The 21,460-nt window shown below is 42.0% G+C and overlaps 1 protein-coding gene across 1 annotated transcript in view; it reads right to left on the bottom strand.

Moving 5' to 3' along the window:
• TBC1D8B (TBC1 domain family member 8B) overlaps positions 1-21,460 on the bottom strand; it is a 720,472-nt gene that overhangs the window by 575,504 nt on the left and 123,508 nt on the right. The gene's annotated exons all lie outside the window — the stretch shown is intronic.

Genomic DNA, 21,460 nt, shown 5'->3' with positions numbered 1-21,460 from the left:
TTCCGTGCCAACAGTTCTTGAGTGTAAGTGGGTTATCTTTGGAGTGTGTAGGCCTTGGGAACCCCGAATTACTTCAATAGGAGATAGCGATGTTAGGGACTGTTTCCAGTCGCTAACATCTTGGCACGCCCACTTTGCATGTCATTAGTGATAAATATCACTGACATGCAAAGCGGGGCCCAAGATGGTCGCTATCTCCTTTTAGCTGTCACTAACTGGTGTTAGCGACAGCTTGGTAATAGGGAGATAATTTTATCTCGGCTTTCTTGGCTTTTAAAGCCAAAAAAGCGGAGATAAACCCCCTTGATAATATGCCCCACGATTCCTCGGGGGTTTCAGCTGACAAGGCTTGGTATTGTGTTACGTGGTAATTCTTCCAGGAAACGTCAGAGGGTCGATGCAGGGGTTCTAGAAGGGGTGATAAACCATTTAAGCCTCATGAACAAGCGCATGGTCTTTTAAAGATCTGTGAAGTACTCGGGCGGCGGTGTGTGTGTGTCCTCTTTCAGGAGCGGGCGGGGGGGGGGGGGGGCACTGCCAGCAACTTGCCAGGCCAGGCAGTGTTCAACACTTGCATCACCCTTTCTCTGCCTGCTATTGCGCTCCATGCTTCGGAAAGGTAAGAAAAAGAACGTGCATTTGAGTTTGAAATGTCCGATCCTGTAGCAGTACACTTGCAAAGCCCACACATGACAATAACCCGATTCAAGGCCCCATTCACCCGATTTTTTAAAAATATATAGCACTCCAACAAAGTAGGATTATAAAACTTTATTAACTTTTAAATATAACGAACGGAACAAAAACTGTAAAAACATTTAAACATTTTTGACAAAAAAAGCAACAATGGTCAGAAGCCGTCTTTTGTGCGAATAGTCCCAAGGCAGCACAACGTGCTGAGTTCTGGACGGCACCCAGGTGATGTCACCTGGGTGCCGCACTGGTTTTTGGGATCCTACAATGCAGCTCAGAAAAACAGCGTGGGGCGTCCCGGGTGGTGCGGGGGGAGGCCTCGTCAGTAGCGGTCTGTTGTGCGAATAGTCCCAAGGCAGCAGAACGCGCTGAGATGTGAATGGCACCCAGGTGATGTCCAGTAAACTACCGCACTGGTTTTGGTATCCTACAATGCTGCTCCGAAAATTGGCGTGGGGCGGCCCGGGGGGGGCGTGGGGGAGGCGGCGTGAACGGGCCTCCCCAGGTGGCGGCCATCCAGCTGAGTTGCGCCCGCTCTTGCGGCTACAGCGTCTCGCTCACCATGTAGTTGAGTTGCTCCCACTCTTGCAGTGCAGCGATAGGCGGCTGCCACAGGACTCTTAAAATGGCGGACGGCTCTTCGGTTTTGGGCCTGGTCCACTAAAATGGCCCTGGGACACCTTGGAACTCGGACGCTTGCCTGCTAGGGCTTGGGCTCCATTCTCGAAAGCGTCCCCTCAGCCGTGAAGATTCTACAAAAGTCTTGGGGGCCCTCGACTCCTGCAGGCTTCCGGTGGGGAGCGGCTGCCATGATTGCTCGCGGAATGACCACGACGGAGCCATGAGATGGTGGTGCACTCATGCTGACGCCAGCTTCAGTCTGAATCATCCAGAAACAAGGTGGGGCTTTCATCGTTTGGGAAAAAAAAATGTTCTAAACCAATGAAAAGTGTTATTTTTAGGTCATATGACCAAGCCTTCCATCTTTAGGAAACCAAAAGTAAAATGAACCAATGAAAAGTTTTATAAACAAGTCACATGACCTGTTATGCGGCATAGGGCTACAAAAAGCGTAGAAAATCCGTTGGCACGTGAGGCGGCGTCAGTAGCGGACCGATGTGCGAATAGGCCGAAGGCAGCACAACGCGCCGAGATCCGGATGGCACCGAGTTAGTGTCCAGCAAGTTGCTGCACTGGTGTGGCTATCCTACAATGCTGCGCCGAAAGTCGGCGTGGGGCGCCCCATTGGCCTGTGAGGTCGCGTCAGTCAGTGGGGGCTGTGCGTCTCCCCCAAGATGGAGGCTCCTCGGCTGCAGTGGAGCGCCCCATAGCGTTTCACTCGCCGTCCAACTGAGTTGCGTCCACACTTGCGGCTACAGTAGGCCGAAGGCAGCACAACGCGCCAAGATCCGGATGGCACCGAGGTGGTGTCCAGCAAGTTGCCGCACTGGTGTGGCCATCCTACAATGCTGCGCCGAAAGACGGCGTGACCAGCTGAGTTGCGGTCACTCTTGCGGTACAGTGACTCGAACGCGCCGAGATCCGGATGGCACCGAGGTGGTGTCCAGCAAATTGCCGCACTGGTGTGGCCATCCTACAATGCTGCGCCGAAAGACGGTGTGTCCAGCTGAGTTGCGGTCACTCTTGCGGTACAGTGACTCGAACGCGCCGAGATCCGGATGGCACCGAGGTGGTGTCCAGCAAATTGCCGCACTGGTGTGGCCATCCTACAATGCTGCGCCGAAAGTCGGCGTGGGGTGCCCCGTTGGCTTATGAGGTGATGTCAGTAGTGGACCGATGTGTGAATAGGTCGGAACCAGCACAAGGCGCCCTGCACTGTTGAGCCTTTTTCAATGCCTGTTTTTTGTTGTTTCCCCTCCATCAAAAACAAAAAAAAATATAAAACTGTGCAAAAATACAAAAAAAATCAAAAAATGTTTAGAAAAGCAGTGCTTGTAACACTGTCTGAAGCTTATTTGCACCTGCTGCAGCTTCACTATTGCCCTGGTGTGGCCAAAGATCGCCCATGACATAGGCGGCCGGCTCCCGAGGTCCGGCGGAACTTTTTTCCTTTTCCTTTCTGCTTCTTGTCCCACAATCCGTTTCACCTGAAGACACGACCAGGTCCCTGAATGTGTGCAGGGGGACGCTATTGATTGAATGAAAATGGCGGCTTGACACAAAGCTGACTCAAGCGTTGCTGTTGATGCTATACAGACAAAAATTGGTTTTCAGTTTGTACATTCTTCAGGATTTTTTTTTCCATCCAAGGCTGATTGAGAGTTTGTAGAAAAATGGCTTCAGATTTTCCACATATTACTCTTCAACATTCTTCCTAAATGTAACAATGTGAGACTCACTAGGAGAACGGCTGTTTATCTTTCCTTTCAAAATGCTGCCAACAACATTTTCTGAATGGAAGACACCATCTTGTAGCATAAAGGGCCGAAAGGGGTTCTGGTCTGGCCGATGGTTGGTGGAGACATTTTGACTATATCTTGGACCTGCCCAGCCTCGCCCAAAATGGCGCCGGTATAAATGGGACTCGTAACTCCTTGTTGCGTACTGGTTGAACAACCTTGATATCACGAGATATGAATGCAGTTTTGATGCTCATGGCGGGCGGGGACGAGAATTGATTGAATATTTCGACATCCCTATTGATATTAAGTTCTGATGTGTTATTGATTACTGTACTATTGAAAGTTCGAATTAACGTCACTCATGGTACTTGCCCGCAAATGTATATCTAGATAACTTTTTTGTAAGTGGCCCTGTCGTATTTTAATTACAAAATGTACGTCCACCGATTCCGCAACTGCTAGACACCTTAGTTCTTGCAACCTAATGGCCCGCTCGTTACGTTCCTCTATAATGTAAATGTCTCCTCATCATATACGATTTCAGTTTGCTCCGTGGCCGGCCCACGTGGTTATAGGCCCGTATTTGTATACTGACATTTTCACAATAAAGGTTTTTAAAACAAAACATGGTAGTAGTATTTACATTGGTAAAGTTTTTACTTTTAGTCACTGTTTTCGAATCATTAAAAGGCAAGTGAAATAAAGCAGTCCAATTACATGACGGATAAAAGGTATAATACGTAGGAACGCAGTAAAGATAAATGGTAAAGGGCAGTTGTGTTTTCCACTCCTGCAACATAAAGTGATCGATAAGAATCCGATAATCAGGCGTATCGGCGACTAAGGCAGCAGGCCGAGTCTCTTTTACTCAACGGCTCCGTCATGGAACGAAGAAACGCCCTTTTTCTCGAAAAAGGAATATATTTTACTTGCAGGACAGTTGTAAATTTTCCGGGAAAGTACATTAGCCTGGAATATTATAACAAATATGTTTTTTTTTAAAAGTTCGAAATCAATAAAAAGCGTATTTTTTAGGTCATATGACCAAGCTTTTCATTATTAAAATAACAAACGTAAAATGAACCAATAAAAAGTTTTATTAACAAGTCACATGACCTGTTATGCTTACGTTACGCGCTGCGCGCCGCGCCCCGGATCACTTCCGGGTGCGCTAACGCGGCGTGTCATATAACGCATTACGCGACAACGTAGGTCAAGAATATAGTCAAAATGTCTCCACCAACCAGCGTTCGGAACACAACCCCTTTCAGCAGTCCAAAAAGTTCTGTAAAATGACAACAGAGGGGACAGGCAACAAGAACCATCAGTCAAAGAGGGGAGGGCAAGTTCTTCTCTACCGGGTCATGTTGGGGCGCTACCGGAACTGATCGAATTGGTAGTCTACAGTGTTTCTGGATGTTTCAGACTAAAGCTGGCGTCAGCATGAGAGCACTACCATCTCGTAGGTCCGTCGTGGCCATTCCACGAGCAAACATGGCAGCCGCTCCCCACCAGAAGCCTGCGGGAGTCGGGGGCCCCCAAGACTTTTGTAGAATCTTCACGGCTGAGGGGACGCTTTCGAGAATGGGACCCAAGCCCTATCAGGGAAGCGTCCGAGTTCCAAGGTGTCCCAGGGCCATTTTAGTGGACCACGCCCAAATCTGAAGAGCCGGACACCATTTTGAGAGTCCTGTGGCAGTCGCTTATCGTTGCATCGCAAGAGCGGGAGCAACTCAACTACATGGTGAGCGAGACGCTGTAGTCGCAAGAGCGGGCGGTAAACAGCTGAATGGCGGAAGAGGCACAGTGTAGCAAAAGCGGGCGGAATGGCAACTAAAACGGTAAAGGGGCGCCCCACTACAGCGTGTCTTCAGGTCAAACGGATTGTGGGACAAGGTCCAGAATAAAAGAGTCATCAAAAGGCAAAAAGTTCCGCCGGACCCCGGGAGCCGGCCGCCTATGTCGGGGGCGATCTCAGGCTAAACCGGTGCTATAAGACTTGGGGAGGGGGTCGGAGCCAAGCGTCTTCTCCGAGTCCGTGCCATCAGACCGCCCCTCGGGGGCCTCCGTCAAGCGGTTTAGGGAGGTACCATATCACATTGTTTTCAAATGCAGTCAGGTCCACAAACGACCCTCACTTACTTTGAGAATAGTGAAGCTGCAGTAGGTGGAAATAAGCTTCAGACAGTGTTACAAGCGCTGCTCAGAACTCTGAACTATGGCACCCAACATCCAGAACTTATGCCATTTGAGAATGGCAGTGACATCGAAGCAACTCAGGGACCAAAACCATTAACGTACTTTCACGTATGAAAATCTTACTTGGGGAGGGGGCAGGAGAGAAGCGCCCCCTCCCAGTCCGCGCCACCACACCGTATGTTGAAAATCTGAAGCCATCGTTCTACAAACTCAACCAACCTTGGATGGAAAAATCTAGAAAAATATACAAACTGAAAACCAGTTTTGGTCTGCATAGCATCAGCAGCAACGCTTGCTATCAGAGTGCATGAGTTTCATGCTCGATCGATTGAGCTAGCCGGATCGGGCAATAAAAAGTATAAAATAGTTATGTAAATAGTTATTTAATAAAATGTTTTACCCTGTTTCTTTGCTGGTGTGTTGTATATATTTTTAATATTTGCATAGGGTTTGTCGTTATTTTGGGCGGGGTGGGTGACTGAGCCGAGCTGTCTTGCAGCCCTCATGGTGTGGAGCTCAGTTCATCTCACTATTTTCGTATTTCTCATGAAGGGTTGTTCCTAATATTTCTATTTTAGCGAGGTCAAAAAGAGATCCAATTAGTTGCCTACTGATTTTGCTCGATTACTTTTATTTTTTTACACGATTTTTCACTATCTGCAAAGACTAAACAGAGTATTGCGACTTTGTGCTTGTTTGTAAATAGAGAATGAACCAAAGAGAATCAATTGTAAAACAGTAAATGCTTGGATAACAATCAATCAAATGGAGAGACAAGCAGGCACGACGGATTACAACGGGGGTAAAGGCCTGCGTTAACTACTCTTCACTATCTGCAAAGAGAGAGTACTACTAAGAGAAAAGAGGGGAGGGGGGCAGCGTTCAAAGCACATCAGCGTGCATAAACACGAAAAAGTTTTTACCTATCACGTACTTGACATTTTACAGCTTTTGATATTTGCTATTAAAAAACCAATGAAATTCACTGAAAAAACCATAGGTTATAGGCCATATATAGTTAGGAATTTGCATTTACAAAACCTTGAAAATTCACTGAAAAAACCATTGGTTATAGACCATATATAGTTAGGGATTAGCCTTTTCAAAACGTTATTTTACTCACACAAAACCATTGAAATTTCATATATAGTTAGTTCCACTAACTATATATCGCGCACCCGCAATCCACTGCTGATGATGTCACATATTACATCATTCATGACATGGTTAGTGACATCACTGATGACATCACTGATGACATCTCAAATGACATCACTGATGACATCTCAAATGACATCACTGATGACATCTCAAATGACATCACTGATAAAATCACTGATAACATCTCATTTGACATGACTGATCACATCACTGATGATATCATTCATGTGATAACACCATGAACCTCTTCAGACTCTAATATAACCTTAGATACAATCAGTGTAAACAGACAGTCACAGACTGTCACTCATCCATGGAGTTACTCACACACCTAGTCAGTTATGTAAAAAATCAATCACACCTCCATTTTCTCAACTATACAGTTATACACACCTTACTTATTCAAACATATACTAACACATATTTACTCTCTTATACAATCCTTGATACATGTTCACAATGATCCATACAGCCACTCACACATTCACTGGCTCTTATGCACAGTTATTTATATATGTCAAGTCTCACATGTACTGTGTTTTACATATGTACTTACTTTGACATGTAGCACTGAGATATCCATTCACTCACTAATACACTCGTACACAGTCAACCGCCCATACAGCTGTTTCCACATGCACTTTTGAACCCATACATATAGTGAATCAACTACTCACACATCTATGTACAGAGTCACACACCTCCCAGCCACCCATACACACACACTCAGTTTCCCATACAAATACTTAGACAACCAATGAATAACCCATACAGTTACTCATATAGCTACTGATCAACATATGCAGCAGTTTGTAGAACAACAGATATAATGATGCACAAATTAAAACAGTTTAGTCACTAACCCATGCACTCAGTGAGACACATTTAATCACTCACTCATACAGTCAGTCATGCACCTACTAAATCCTTCATCCAGACACTTATACATCCACTCATTCTTCAATATGTAAGACATATTTTAACTTTACAGAAACATACAGTCACTGGATGTTGTCATCAGTGATGTCATCAGTGATGTCATTTGAGATGTCATCAGTGATGTCATCAGTGATGTCATCAGTGATGTCACTAACCATGTCATGAATGATGTAATATGTGACATCATCAGCAGTGGATTGCGGGTGCGCGATATATAGTTAGTGGAACTAACTATATATGAAATTTAAATGGTTTTGTGTGAGTAAAATAAGGTTTTGAAAAGGCTAATCCCTAACTATATATGGTCTATAACCAATGGTTTTTTCAGTGAATTTTCAAGGTTTTGTAAATGCAAATTCCTAACTATATATGGCCTATAACCTATGGTTTTTTCAGTGAATATATATATATATATATACATACTATATCTTTTTCTGATCCTTCATACTGTGGTATGTTAAGAAAAATGAGTACTACACAGATTTTTTGAACTATTAGTGTTTAAAATGATGTGATTAATATATTATTGATGCTAAAAACAATGATGAAATTTACTGTCATGCTGATTATGAAGGAGTGTCGAAGGAGTAATTGTAAACTATGTAGTGGCAGCAGCTGTGATAGTCTGTCTTCCGTATTCAGTAAACTACTGGGTCTCGTGACCGTAGTACTGTGTCTATATAAAGTATTTTAATCTTTATGACTGCCAATGTGATCAAGGCAGGTATGCTGAAAAGCGTCATATAGCAAGAGGAATGAAATAAAAGGATGGAATAGCGACGTTACCCCTGAGTCGGTGTCTGATCTATATTTTTGTTCAGAATTGGTTGAATATATATATATATATATATATATATATATATATATATATATATATATATATTCTGAGAGAACACCAACATTTATATGGATGTTGACAGGGTCCCGAGGGGGCTGCTTATCTATACGGTTCCCGCCTACGAGAACCCTGATCCCCAATTGCTCGAACAGTGGGCAGAATTAACGGCTGCATCCTGTAAAGCCATGTTAGACCTACTACTTAAGTTCGCATGGAGCGACAGGGCGAAAATAATGGAGGAGATTGACAATTTGGAGAAGGAGATTGCAAAGGACAATGACAAAACGAAACAAGAACAATTACGAGAAGAAATGAAGAAACGCCTGATTAAGTATGAACTAAATATCAGACACAGAAAACAAGAAAAATATTAAAGGGATGAACGGGATTACGCTTTAGGGCGCATTCTCACTTTCTCAAAGAAATTTGACGCTCCACGAAAGGCATTGAAGAAGAAGAAAGGAACAGTGCCTACAACACGAGTGGAAACCTCAGAATAGAAGTGACTGAGGGGGAGCAGTCAGGCGATGAAACGGCATCAACATCCAAAACAGTATCCAAAAGCCCTTTTCATTTGGAGTTCAATCGCATACGCCAAAGCTGGCTGAGGGGAGGGGGGGGGGGGTAAGTTAAGACCTCCAGAAAACGAAGTAGAACCCGAAGAGGAGGCTGGAAGGGGAAGAGGAAGAGGGGGAGTAAGATCTCAGAACCCCCGCAAAAAGAGGGGAAATCGATGGTAATCCCTAATTCCAACCTCACCATTATCAACTTGACTGATAAAAATCTGACCAAAGAAGAGGAAGACACCTTGTAGTTGGGTCTAACATTCTGTCCCAGTGATAGACTGGAATATACACAGACCAGGATAGACCTCTTCAGGTTGGTCCGCAAAATCAAATTGCACAAATTCTTCGCATTAAAGCCCTCAAGCACGGAAGTGAAAAGAACAAAGAAAAAAACAACTAGACAAATGACTGATACTTTGAGCACAAAGGATCTTAACCTTATGGAAACCTTGACAGAATTACGAACAGAACAAGATTTGGACACACATGACGATCCAATAAGGAAAGCAAGGAGAGCAAACATTGAACAGCAAGCCCCTGAAACTGAATTTAAGGCACCGTCACAATTTAATCCACAAATGCCATACGATGCCATTGACACCGTTTCAGACGCATTAATTGATGACCTAATGAAGTTTAGGATCACTGGGCAGAAACACAGTCTCCATAAAAGGAATCTCTCTGAAACTCAAACAAAAATCATATCTGATGAAATCATTGTGAAACCTTCAGATAAGGGAGGAAATATTGTTCTGCTCCCTAGAGAACAATACTATCTAGAATCCCTACGTTAACTAGGGGATGTGAAATGTTACATAAGAACCAACAAAGAGGAATACGTTCAAAGTATACAAACCTATCATGATCTATTGAACAAATGGAGTAATAGATGAATGCTGGACACGAATGATTATTTATTTCTGAGAAATCATGAGCCTGTAACACCGACTTTTTACCAACTGCCAAAAGTGCATAAAAACCTCCACCTACCACCAGGGAGACCGATTGTGTCATCGAAAGGAGGACTCACTGAAAAACTTTCAATGTATATTGATTCATTCCTTACACAATCAGTTGTTAAATTAAGATCTTATGTGAGAGACACGAAAGATTTCATTGAACAAGTTGAGAATATCCAGTGGGACAATACATATGTACTCATAACCCTAGACATTACAAGCTTATATACTTGTATTCGGCATGACCAGGGAGTCGAGGCTGTAAGATACTTCTTAGAGAAAAGAGCAATGAAGTATACTGAACATGGGGTGATGTTGATTGTACAACTGGGATTCTGCTTGACACACAACATTTTTCTATTCCAAAATGATCTATATAAACAGATCTCAGGGACAGCGATGGGCACCTGCTTTTCCCCCCAGCTACGCAAATTTATTTGTGGGCTGGTGGGAGGAGCAGGTGGCCCTAGGAGGTGACAACGTTAAATGGGCAGAATATGTAGTTGTGTGGCGTCGTTCTATAGACGACCTGTTTCTTGTATGGAGGGGCTCCTTCAGACAGGCAGAGGATTTCATCAGGGATCTGAATAGAAAAAACTTGAACTTGAATTTCACTAGTGATCTAAGCAGGGAGGAGGTGCACTACTTGGATCTTAAGGTCTTTGTAAGTGAAGGAAAACTTGAAACATCACTATATAAGAAGCCCACTTCGGGCAATAGCATATTACATGCCAAAAGCAGTCATCCTGGAAACTTAATTCGCAGTATATCTTTTGGCGAGTTATTGAGACTCCGACGTAATTGCTCAAGATACTCTGATTTTTTCAGTGCAGCCAAGGAATCTATTGCCAGATTTAAAACTAGAGGCTATAATTCTACCCTCCTTGAGAAAACATTTGAGAAAGTTCTTAAAATACCAAGACGGAGTCTATTAAATGCTAAAGAAAAAATAGATCAATCTGAGCTCAGCAATAAATTCAGGATAATAACAACCTTCTTGAATGATGCCAATCATCTGAGAAAGATATTGACCAAAAATTGGCATGTATTACGTTTGGACCCCATTATAGGGCAAGATGTCCCCATCCGCCCTCTAATTACCTTCCGAAAATTAAGTTCCTTAAAAGACAAATTGGTACAGAGTCATCTTATGCCCCTTAAATCTAAGAGAAGCAATACCCTCAAAGATATGAAAGGATTCTTTCCTTGTGCCAAATGTAAAGCCTGCGAAAACAGCAAACGGGTCTTAACATATAATATTCCTGGTTTACAAACACCTAGAAAAATAGCCAAATTCATCACATGCCAAACCCCCTATGTTGTGAACTGCCTGATATGTCCCTGTGGACTTAAATATATTGGCAGCACCATTAATAACGTAAAGATGCGAATTCTGGAACACCAGCGTGCCATCAGCAATAAAGATGTGAATTATCCGGTGGCACGGCACTTTGCCAAGGAACATCAGAGTAATAGGGATCTATTACAATATTTTGGCATAGATCATGTTCCGATTAATCCTAGTGGAGGGGATAGACGGTTGAGGCTATGCAGACTGGAATACCGCTATATCATGGATATGCAAACTAAACATCCATATGGAATGAATAGCGGAGAAGAATTAATGGTACACTTAGGAAAATGAATGAATCATGATTACCCTGATCTCCTATCATTTCTAACTGTTTTTTGCTTTGCCACTCACAATTTTGATTCTCTTCTGTATGCCACGCTGTTTAGCATCATGAGATATTTAATTGAGACAAAGGCTTCTGTACTTTGGTTGAATTGTCTGTATTTTGTTTGAATTGATGTTGCCATAGTAAAATGATGATGAATATTGATGATGTTATTTGGACATGCCTAGGGAAAAACATATAATGAAATAAAATTTAAATTTCGGGCCGAAATCGCAGGGCGCAAGTGAATGTAGCTGGTGATATGCCGATCCACGGCTTTATAGTAAGGTTACACCAGCTTGGGCGGCTGATATGCCGATACACGGCAAGAGTGGTTACAGTATTAATATACTGCAGTGGGAATCGCATGAATTTATGCTTTCTAAGATGGCCGCCACATTCGCATAGGCGCACATGTGATTTCGATACCGTCCTGTAATGTTGAGAGGCGTGTCACAATGACGTATTTAAGTAGCCGCTTGACGGCGTTCTGAGTAAACACTGACGAAGGACTCACGTCCGAAACGCGTCTGTCTACGGCTAATGGAGAAATAAAGAAATACTTGCCTGAACCCCCGGGAGTGCTGAACTTTGTTTCATGGTGAAAGAAATGGAGTATGAGCCACAATTTTAAACGCGTGTACCGTCGCGTCTGAAGCACCCGCTCATGAGTGACCCGTGATTTATGGTACAACAGGAGCGCTGATATATTGTGTATATATATATATATATATATATATATATATTCACTGAAAAAACCATAGGTTATAGACCATATATAGTTAGGAATTCGCATTTACAAAACCTTATTTTACTCACACAAAACCATTGAAATTCCATATATAGTTAGTTGCACTAACTATATATCGCGCACACGCAATCCACTGCTGATGATGTCACATATTACATCATTCATGACATGGTCAGTGACATCACTGATGACATCACTGATGACATCTCAAATGACATCACTGATGACATCTCAAATGACATCACTGATGACATCTCATTTGACATTACTGATCACATCACTGATGATATCATTCATGTGATAATACGATGAACCTCTTCAGACTCTAATATAACCTTAGATACAATCAGTGTAAACAGACACTCACAGACTGTCACTCATCCATGGAGTTACTCACACACCTAGTCAGTCATGCAAAGAATCAATCACACCTCCATTTCCTCAACTATACAGTTATACAAACTTTACTTATTCAAACATATACTAACACATATTTACTCTCTTATACAATCCCTGATACAAGTTCACAATGATTCATACAGCCACTCACACATTCACTGGCTCTTATGCACAGTTATTTATATATGTCAACTCTCACATGTACTGTGTTTTACATATATACTTACTTTGACATGTAGCACTGAGATATCCATTCACTCACCAATACACTCATGCACACAGTCAACCGCCCATACAGCTGTTTCCACATGCACTTTTGAAACCATACATCTAGTGAATCAACTGCTCACACATCTATGCACAGAGTCATACACCTCCCAGCCACCCACACACACACTCAGTCTCCCATACAAATACTTGGGCAACCAATCAATAACCCATATAGCTACTTATCAACACATGCAACAGTTTACAGAACAACAGACTTAATGATGCATAAATTAAGACAGTTTAGTCACTAACCCATGCACTCAGTGAGACACATTTAATCACTCACTCATACAGTCAGTCATGCACCTACTAAATCCTTCATCCAGACACTTATACATCCACTCATTCTTCAATATGTAAGACATATTTTAACTTTACAGAAACATACAGTCACTGGATGTTGTCATCAGTGATGTCATCAGTGATGTCATTTGAGATGTCATCAGTGATTTCATCAGTGATGTCACTGACCATGTCATGAATGATGTAATATGTGACATCATCAGCAGTGGATTGCGGGTGCGCGATATATAGTTAGTGCAACTAACTATATATGGAATTTCAATGGTTTTGTGTGAGTAAAATAAGGTTTTGTAAATGCGAATTCCTAACTATATATGGTCTATAACCTATGGTTTTTTCAGTGAATTTTAAAGGTTTTGTAAATGCTAATTCCTAACTATATATGGTCTATAACCTATGTTTTTTTCAGTGAATTTTCAAGGTTTTGTAAATGCTAATTCCTAACTATATATGGTCTATAGCCTATGGTTTTTTCAGTGAATATATATATATATACATACATATATAAACATATATCATCTGTATATCTATATAAATACAAACATAAATGCATGCATACATATACTTATATGCATACAGATGCATGTTATTTACATGAAAGTTGAAAAAACACTAATAAAAGCAAAGCTAAAAAGCCACCTCATTACAAACAGAATGGCTTTAACTTAAACGAGGGCAAGATCTATTGCATTTTCAATGCTTGTTTACTTTGGTTCCATCAAGAATGCATTCAGATGTGTCACACATTTGCCATAAATTCTGAATGTTAGCACTCTAGTTGCACATTAGATCACTGTAGTAAAGCTACTGCTCACCAGGGACGTCTGCTGCTGGTATTCAAAGTGCATGTTTCAGTCTGCATGTCAGAATTTTTTTAATGAAATAGAAGAGGATTTGAGAAGTCACTCAAAATGATCCCTAATTTTTCTTTCTGAAGCACTAATCATACTTTCTATGGCAAAATTAACCCCCTCATGTTGTTCCTTTTTAAATTGAGTGTTTTCAGACTTACCACTTCATTCCAATCAAGATGGCTTCTGGTGTGCCATACTTTTGTCATAAGTAAGACTGTTAGCGCTCTAGTTGTTCTTTAGAACACTCTGGGACATTCTGTCATTGGGCTATACTTGGGGTACATCTGGGTGATATTTGGGCTACATTTAGGCTCTTTTGTCTCTGGTGGCCATCTTGGGAGACTGTATGTCAGAATGTTTTAATGAAATAGAAAAGGATTTGAGAAGTCACTCAAAATGTGCCCTAATTTTTCATTCTGCAGCACTAATCATACTTTCTATGGCAAAATATACCCCCTCATGTTGTTTCGTTTTAAATTAAATGTTTTAAGAGTTACCACTTTATTCCAATCAAGATGGCTTCAGGTGTGCCATACCTTTGTAATAAGTAGGACTGTTAGCGCTCTAGTTGTTCTTTAGAACACTCTGGGACATCCTGTCATTGGGCTATACTTGGGCTACATCTGGGTGATATTTGGGCTACATTTGTGCTCTTTTGTCTCTGGTGGCCATTTTGGGAGACTGCATGTCAGAATGTTTTAATGAAATAGAAAAGGATTTGAGAAGTCACTCAAAATGTGCCCTAATTTTTCATTCTGCAGCACTAATCATACTTTCTATGGCAAAATATACCCCCTCATGTTGTTTCTTTTTAAATTAAATGTTTTAAGAGTTACCACTTTATTCCAATCAAGATGGCTTCAGGTGTGCCATACCTTTGTAATAAGTAGGACTGTTAGCACTCTAGTTGTTCTTTAGAACACTCTAGGAGGCTGCAGTAGAACACAAAGGAATCAACTGACAGTCTCTGTCCTTGTTGGATGTACATGTTTTACTGAGAATGTCAGACTTCCTTTTCACATGACTGAGAAAGATAATGTGAATTTACAGAAAATATGCTTTCAGTTTAGCTTATTGATCCCCTTCCAAACCACTGTGGGAAAATCATGAGATATTAGTTTTCTTTTAAACAATATTCATGATATCACAGCAGAAGGTTTTTTCACATGGTAAAATCACCTTAGAACCCACCACAATTCCTAAAACGAGTATGGTACCATCAACAAATGATTTATAATGTAACTAAAGTCCTAAAACCCTCTATTAACTACAATGCTTTTTAATGAGGTGCTATCATGAATATTGGTCCCAAGATGGCTGCCAACACTTCTTGGATGAAGTGCTGACAGCCAATCAGATCAGATCTGTGGTTAGGCTCCGCCCAGATATATATCTTTTTTTGAACCTAAATTACTCAAAATCCACTGGAGCACATATATTGAGACCTAGCAAAGGCACATCGGGCTAACAGTCCCTACAATTTTGCCAAGTTTCGTGCAAATCCATTCAGCCGTTCGAGCTAAAAGTGAGGCCAACCGCCCTATGGAAATTAACATGGGAAAAAGGCGTTTTGGGACCCCCCTTTTTTCTCAGCCCCCCCTTGATGAAACCCCCCCAAATTGTCAGGGGCTGCTCAGAAACAAAATGTTCCATTTTCCTGAAAATTTCAGCCAATTCCGTCCACAAACGCCAAAGTTATTACATAGAATTTTCAAAAATACCATAGAGAAAAAATCCTAACTATATCTACCTACTGGCGTATATATATATATATATATATATATATATATATATATATATATATATATATATACACACACACTTCACAGTCCTGTTCCGCTGCCTCAAACCAGGACCAAGATCCAATCTGCCACAACGGAATCACCAGGTACAGACCACTCCACAGCGCAAAGGTTAGATTCAAATGGTTTATTCACACGAACTCGCCAGCATGACGCGTTTCGGTCACTACACGGTGACCTTGATCACATGACGAACAAAACCAATAATAATGCTTATAAAGGGTTACCAATCAACACAGAGGGCGGGAAAATGATAGAAACTGAGAAAACACTAGATGCACAGCATCCGTAATTGAAAACAGACCATTATTGACAACGCATACAACTGATTATGTACATTCTGGAAATTGATCTCAATATTCATATGTACAATCTATGTACAATATATCAATTTACAGTGCGCTCTTAGACTTATTGATATACAATATATACAGGTAAATCATTCATTGTTGCTGTTTTCTAATATTTACAAACACAAAGAAGATTCGACATCCCAACTCTGTGAAAGTCAGATGGTAATGCACTTACCTTGGGTCCGTCTTTGCAGCTTGGAAGAAATCTGTGTTGATCTCGGATTATCCTTGGAATATACATATATATATATATATATATATATATATATATATATATATATATATATATATATATATATATATATATATATATATATATATATATATTCTGAGAGAACACCAACATTTAACATGCAACCATATTCCACATAAACCCGAAAACACATTAGCGGAGTCCCTCAGAGTACCTCGCTCAAACACAGCCTCTTCAGCATCTACATTACGCCACATGGTGCTTTATGTTTGGATTGAAATTAATTTACAAAGAGGGAAAGGATTCTTCAATAAGAATTTGCAGTATAGTATAGAGACCCTCAGCCTCACTAAATTATGGCACAAAGTAAATGACTGGAACAAATCAGTCAGCCAGTCATGTCCTTGCTGCGGAAGAATCACACAACACACTGCGAAATATAAAAAATGTCCAGTTAAACATGTTAAATGATTTGAATGTAGAATAATAGGCCCCTCTGCACTTGTGTACAATTGGCACTTAAAAAACGGCTAAATAACAAAGGAAAGTTCCGTGGCTGTTGAGCTCCGCTGTGTATCGAGGATTAGAACAATGAAAACACACCTCAAGCGTCTTATACTGGCAATAGGGGAATTCACAGTGGGGAAAACTACTTATAAATACCACCTGTGTTTTTGCGAATTAATTAAAAGTAAAGTCAACCTTCTGGGGATTAGGACCTGCAAGCTACTTGCGGATCTCTCCAGCGAGAAGTTAGATGCTCATTAATGTCAGCAGGGCAGAGGGACATATTCTTACAGCACTCTAACAATGTTTCTCCTCTCCTATGACCCTGCCATAAGACCAGAACTGGCTGACCCGCCAGAGAGAAGTACTGGCTGTAGGCTACTTTTCAAGACACTCCCTTATGGAATTAAAGGTTACAAAACGCGTGCTCACACCAAACGACATCTTGTAACCTATTTTGAGGCAGAAAAAGGTTTTAGCACTCATAGCAAGCTGAGAAAGCAAAGAATGGAGACAACAGTCACAAATAAACATTTCTGAACCATTGAATAAGGGAAGGATTTTCTTTCAGCGTCAATCTTTCCATAAACTGTAATTATTCAGCTACATAAGCCGTGGTGAGTGGCCCTCAGGAGGGAACCCTAAGTAACACAACTCTTGAAAGATGCATGCCCTAATTTAGGGGGTCATTATAATGGCGAAAGAACTGCCACCGGCGGTGGCAGTCCTTCCGCCATCACGTAGTGATTTACCCATCGCCAAAGTAGGATGATGGTGGTTACCGCAGCGGACGCAAAGTCCATACGCTGCTTAACCGCCAAAGGCAATCGCACAGATTGCCTGGCGGATAGAGCTGGGCCACTAATATGGTGGCGGTGCCTAGCAGGCCCCGTCCAATAAATTAGGATGTGGGTTTTAAAAGGCCTTTCCATGGAGGCTTGGGTTTGGGGGCCCGTTGCGGGCACCCCTTGTTGGAGGGGGTGTTGCTGCACTGGGTACCCCCCTGCATTTCCATGCACCAAGTGGCAGGCACCGTGTGGTGCCTGCCACGTAGTGCAGAGAAATGCAGTGCAAGCACTTTTAAAATTGCGGATGGTGCTGCAGCCAGCAGCACCGCCCGCAATGTTAAAAGCCCATACTGGCGGGTGCATCCTAATCGCAGTGGTGGGACCGCCGCCTGTCTGGCGGATGGTCCCAAACACCGGTACGATGGTGGGCGGATCGTAATCACCCCCGTAGAATCGTAACAAAGGTCTATATCAAAACCAAAATATTCCACAAAAAATTCTGAACAACATATAATATGCTACTGTGATTATCTCTGACAAAGATGAGGCTTCTGAACTCCTATGTTGCAGGACGTTGAGTAGGAAGCTTTGAACGTTGACACAAAGCTTTGTTTTTCTTTCAGCTAAAGTAATTGGAGCATGTTGGCATACGCACTGGGGAGGGGATGCTTTACAGTACCTCAGTCTAGCACCCTTGTACCTAAGTCAGGCTTGATGTGACCCCTTATTCAATAAAAGAGTAAGGCATGTCAGCACATGCAGACCCTGAGAAGCTCAGACAGATCAGTGCCTAAAATAGACATAGTTCCTGTTATGACTGACTTTATTCGACAGTTAAGTCAAAAAAGCACAAACACAGAATACTACATAACACACTAGACAATCAAATAATTTTAAAACATTATTAAATACTAGCATCAACTGTACAGGTATTAACATTTTTCATTTACTAAAAATTACGGAATAAAATTGATAATTTTATCGCTGAAGGTAAAAATAAATATGGCACTACTATATATGATTTTTCAGGGACCTTACACTTAACCACAGAACCAGACGTAAATACAGTACAAAATGAATAAAAACCACCAACTTATCGCAATCGCGAGGGTAGCTCTTTTCAGTGCATACTTCCAAATACAATGGTTCTTCGTGATTTAATGGTGCATGACCAACTCAAGAACTTAGCCATTGTGATGGTAAATCCATTGGAAAGTTTCAGTGCGTAAAATTCTCAATGCATCGGCGCACCTTCTAAAGCCCAAGGACCTACAGATTAGCTTAAGCCACACATGATGGGGTGCCTCGTAAGCAGGGTCTCTTGTTGGTCCGGGCACAAGGGGCACTTACTATTACTAGATGGAATCCATTTTGCAGTATGCGATCTTATTGGCAGTGTGCCCACCCTAAATTGAAAGTACAGCTTCATGTCAAGTGGTTTGGTTATTACATCCCAGTATTGCTCTAAATTTGGGGGAAATTTGACTTCCAAAAAACGTTCGGTAAGCGTTGAAGTAGCGCTATTTTGATGAATCTCAGAGAAAACCAATTCCCCGTACTTTTCTTTCAAATACTCTTTTGGGGGGAAAGACGCATTAGCGAGGTCTTCCCACAACATAGCCAGACCAAGCTTAACTAATACAATTCTAATCTCCCGTAGCCATTTGATTTTATGGTAGCAATCTGCCCGGATTAAGTCGCTAAGGCCAGAGGCATAAGGTGCTAATTCTGGCGTGCACCAAATTCTTCGCCAATAGAGCAGTAGGCGTAATCTTGCAATATCACCGAAAGATTTTCTGCCCAATTCAAATAGCATTGGGCATCCTGGGGTACTTTGCGGAAGGCTTGTGATGCTACGTAAAAACCTGTTTTCTGCAATGGCTAATTGAGATAGGTTCTCAAAACCCCAGAGCTCGAACCGTATAGGGCAGAGCTCACAACTTTCATGTCATAAATCTGAAGTAAAGGGCTACTTGGCTTTGTGAGCGAAGTTTTAAATTTGGTAAATAGCGCCCCAGATGCTTGCCGGTGTTTTAAAGTGGCCAGATCAAGTTGGCAGTTCCACTTCATGGCTTTTTGGAGGATTACCCCAGGTAAATTAAAACCCTTACTTGTTCTAAGGGGCGATTAGTCATACATACACTACCTTTGAAAGTTTTGTGCTGGTTAAAAGACAAACTTTGTTTTGTCTACGTTCATTTCCAGACCTCTAAGATGGCAAAACTCCTCAAACAACAACATGGTACGCTTTAGGTCACTGGGAGTTTTTGAGATAATCAGCGTATTGCCCGCGAACATTAAAATGGAAATATAAATTCCCGCCAATACGGGGGCATCCGTGGGGGTTAACAGATTGACTTGTGCTTTAGACACATACTCATTCATTTGTATTCCACCAGGACAGCTACTCATCTCCTGCTTGGATGAAATGGAGGTCAACGGGAGTCTCCTCGCAAGGTCCAATTGACCTTGGTTTGATCCGTTCCCATCTCCAGCATTAGGCCCCGCCACCCAAGTGGTGCAGAGGTTTTATTGGCACATGTAGGGTAACGCTGGGTGGTAGGAATTTTGTGGATTCCAGAAATTTCCATCTCATAAAGGGAAAATGAGTGATTTTAGGCATGTTGGAGGTTTGCAGAGCATTGTGGGTAAGACAACCTCATGAAATCCATGCCAGGCACAACACCCTGGAATCCCCTGGTTGTCTAGGTTTCAAAAATATATGTGGGCCCTAGGTTTGCATGGATAGGACCACAGCACGGCCCCAATACCTCTACTGATGATCTATCAATGTAGCGCCAGAGGGCCTTTTGTGTCGTGTTCTCTTGGTCCACCCACACAAGTGGGGTACCGTTCTTACTGGGGGACATGTGGGATCTCAGGGTGGTAGAAATGTGTGCAGATTACAGAACTTTCAGTCACAGAAATGTGAAGACAATATGTGTGTTTTTTCAAAGTTTTATATTTGCTATGTCTTCTGGGTAAAATTAAGAAGTGAGAGCTGCGCAAGTCACGTACCCATGAACACCCGTAGTTTTGAAAATGTGCAGGTTTCATAGGTTTCCCTACATGCTGCTGAGCTTGGGCCCAAAATGCACAGCTACCCACTTTTCAAAGAGGAGTCCGTTTTGAGGGGAAAAATGTGATCCATCCATGTTGTGTTGAGGGCCCTTTTCTGTCGCGGGCACTAGGCCAACCACACAAGTGAGGTACCATTTTTATCAGGAGACTTAGGGGAATGCTGGGTGGAAAGAAGTTGTGGCTGCCCGCAGATTCCAGAACTTTTCGTCACAGAAATGTGAGGAAAATGTGATATTTTTAATCAAAGTTTGAGGTTTGCAATGGATTCTCGATTTTAAAAAACACCCAGTGAGAGACAAGCAAGTCAGCACACCTTGGAATCTGGCAGGTGTCTAGTTTTTAAAAATGTGCACGTTTGCTAGGTTTCCCTAGACACCATCTAAGCTAGGGCCCAAAATCCACAGCTACCCAAGTTGGAAAAAAGGGTGAGTTTTCAGTGGAAAAATGTGATGCATCCATGTTGTGTTTTGGCCCGTTTCTTCTGCCCACTTCAGAAATGCATAGGTTTCCTTTATACTCCTTTTTCACCATATGAATTGGTCTATACTCTGTACACATTGAAAAACCATTTTACGGTGCAGCTCAATTGTTCGCTCTAGGTACCTTGGCTTCATGGAGAACCTAGAAATCCTATATATACCCACAACCAGAAGGTTCTACTGGGAATATATGACGTAATCCTGCGTACCATCAGTCCGCATACCATCAATCCGCAAAAATAATCCCGCATGTACTATTAGGCCGCAAAATAAAAGAACGAAA

Source organism: Lissotriton vulgaris, chromosome 4_1, assembly GCF_964263255.1.
Source record: "Lissotriton vulgaris chromosome 4_1, aLisVul1.2, whole genome shotgun sequence".
NCBI lineage: Eukaryota > Metazoa > Chordata > Amphibia > Caudata > Salamandridae > Lissotriton > Lissotriton vulgaris.
This window is presented reverse-complemented; position numbering and strand designations above follow the sequence as displayed.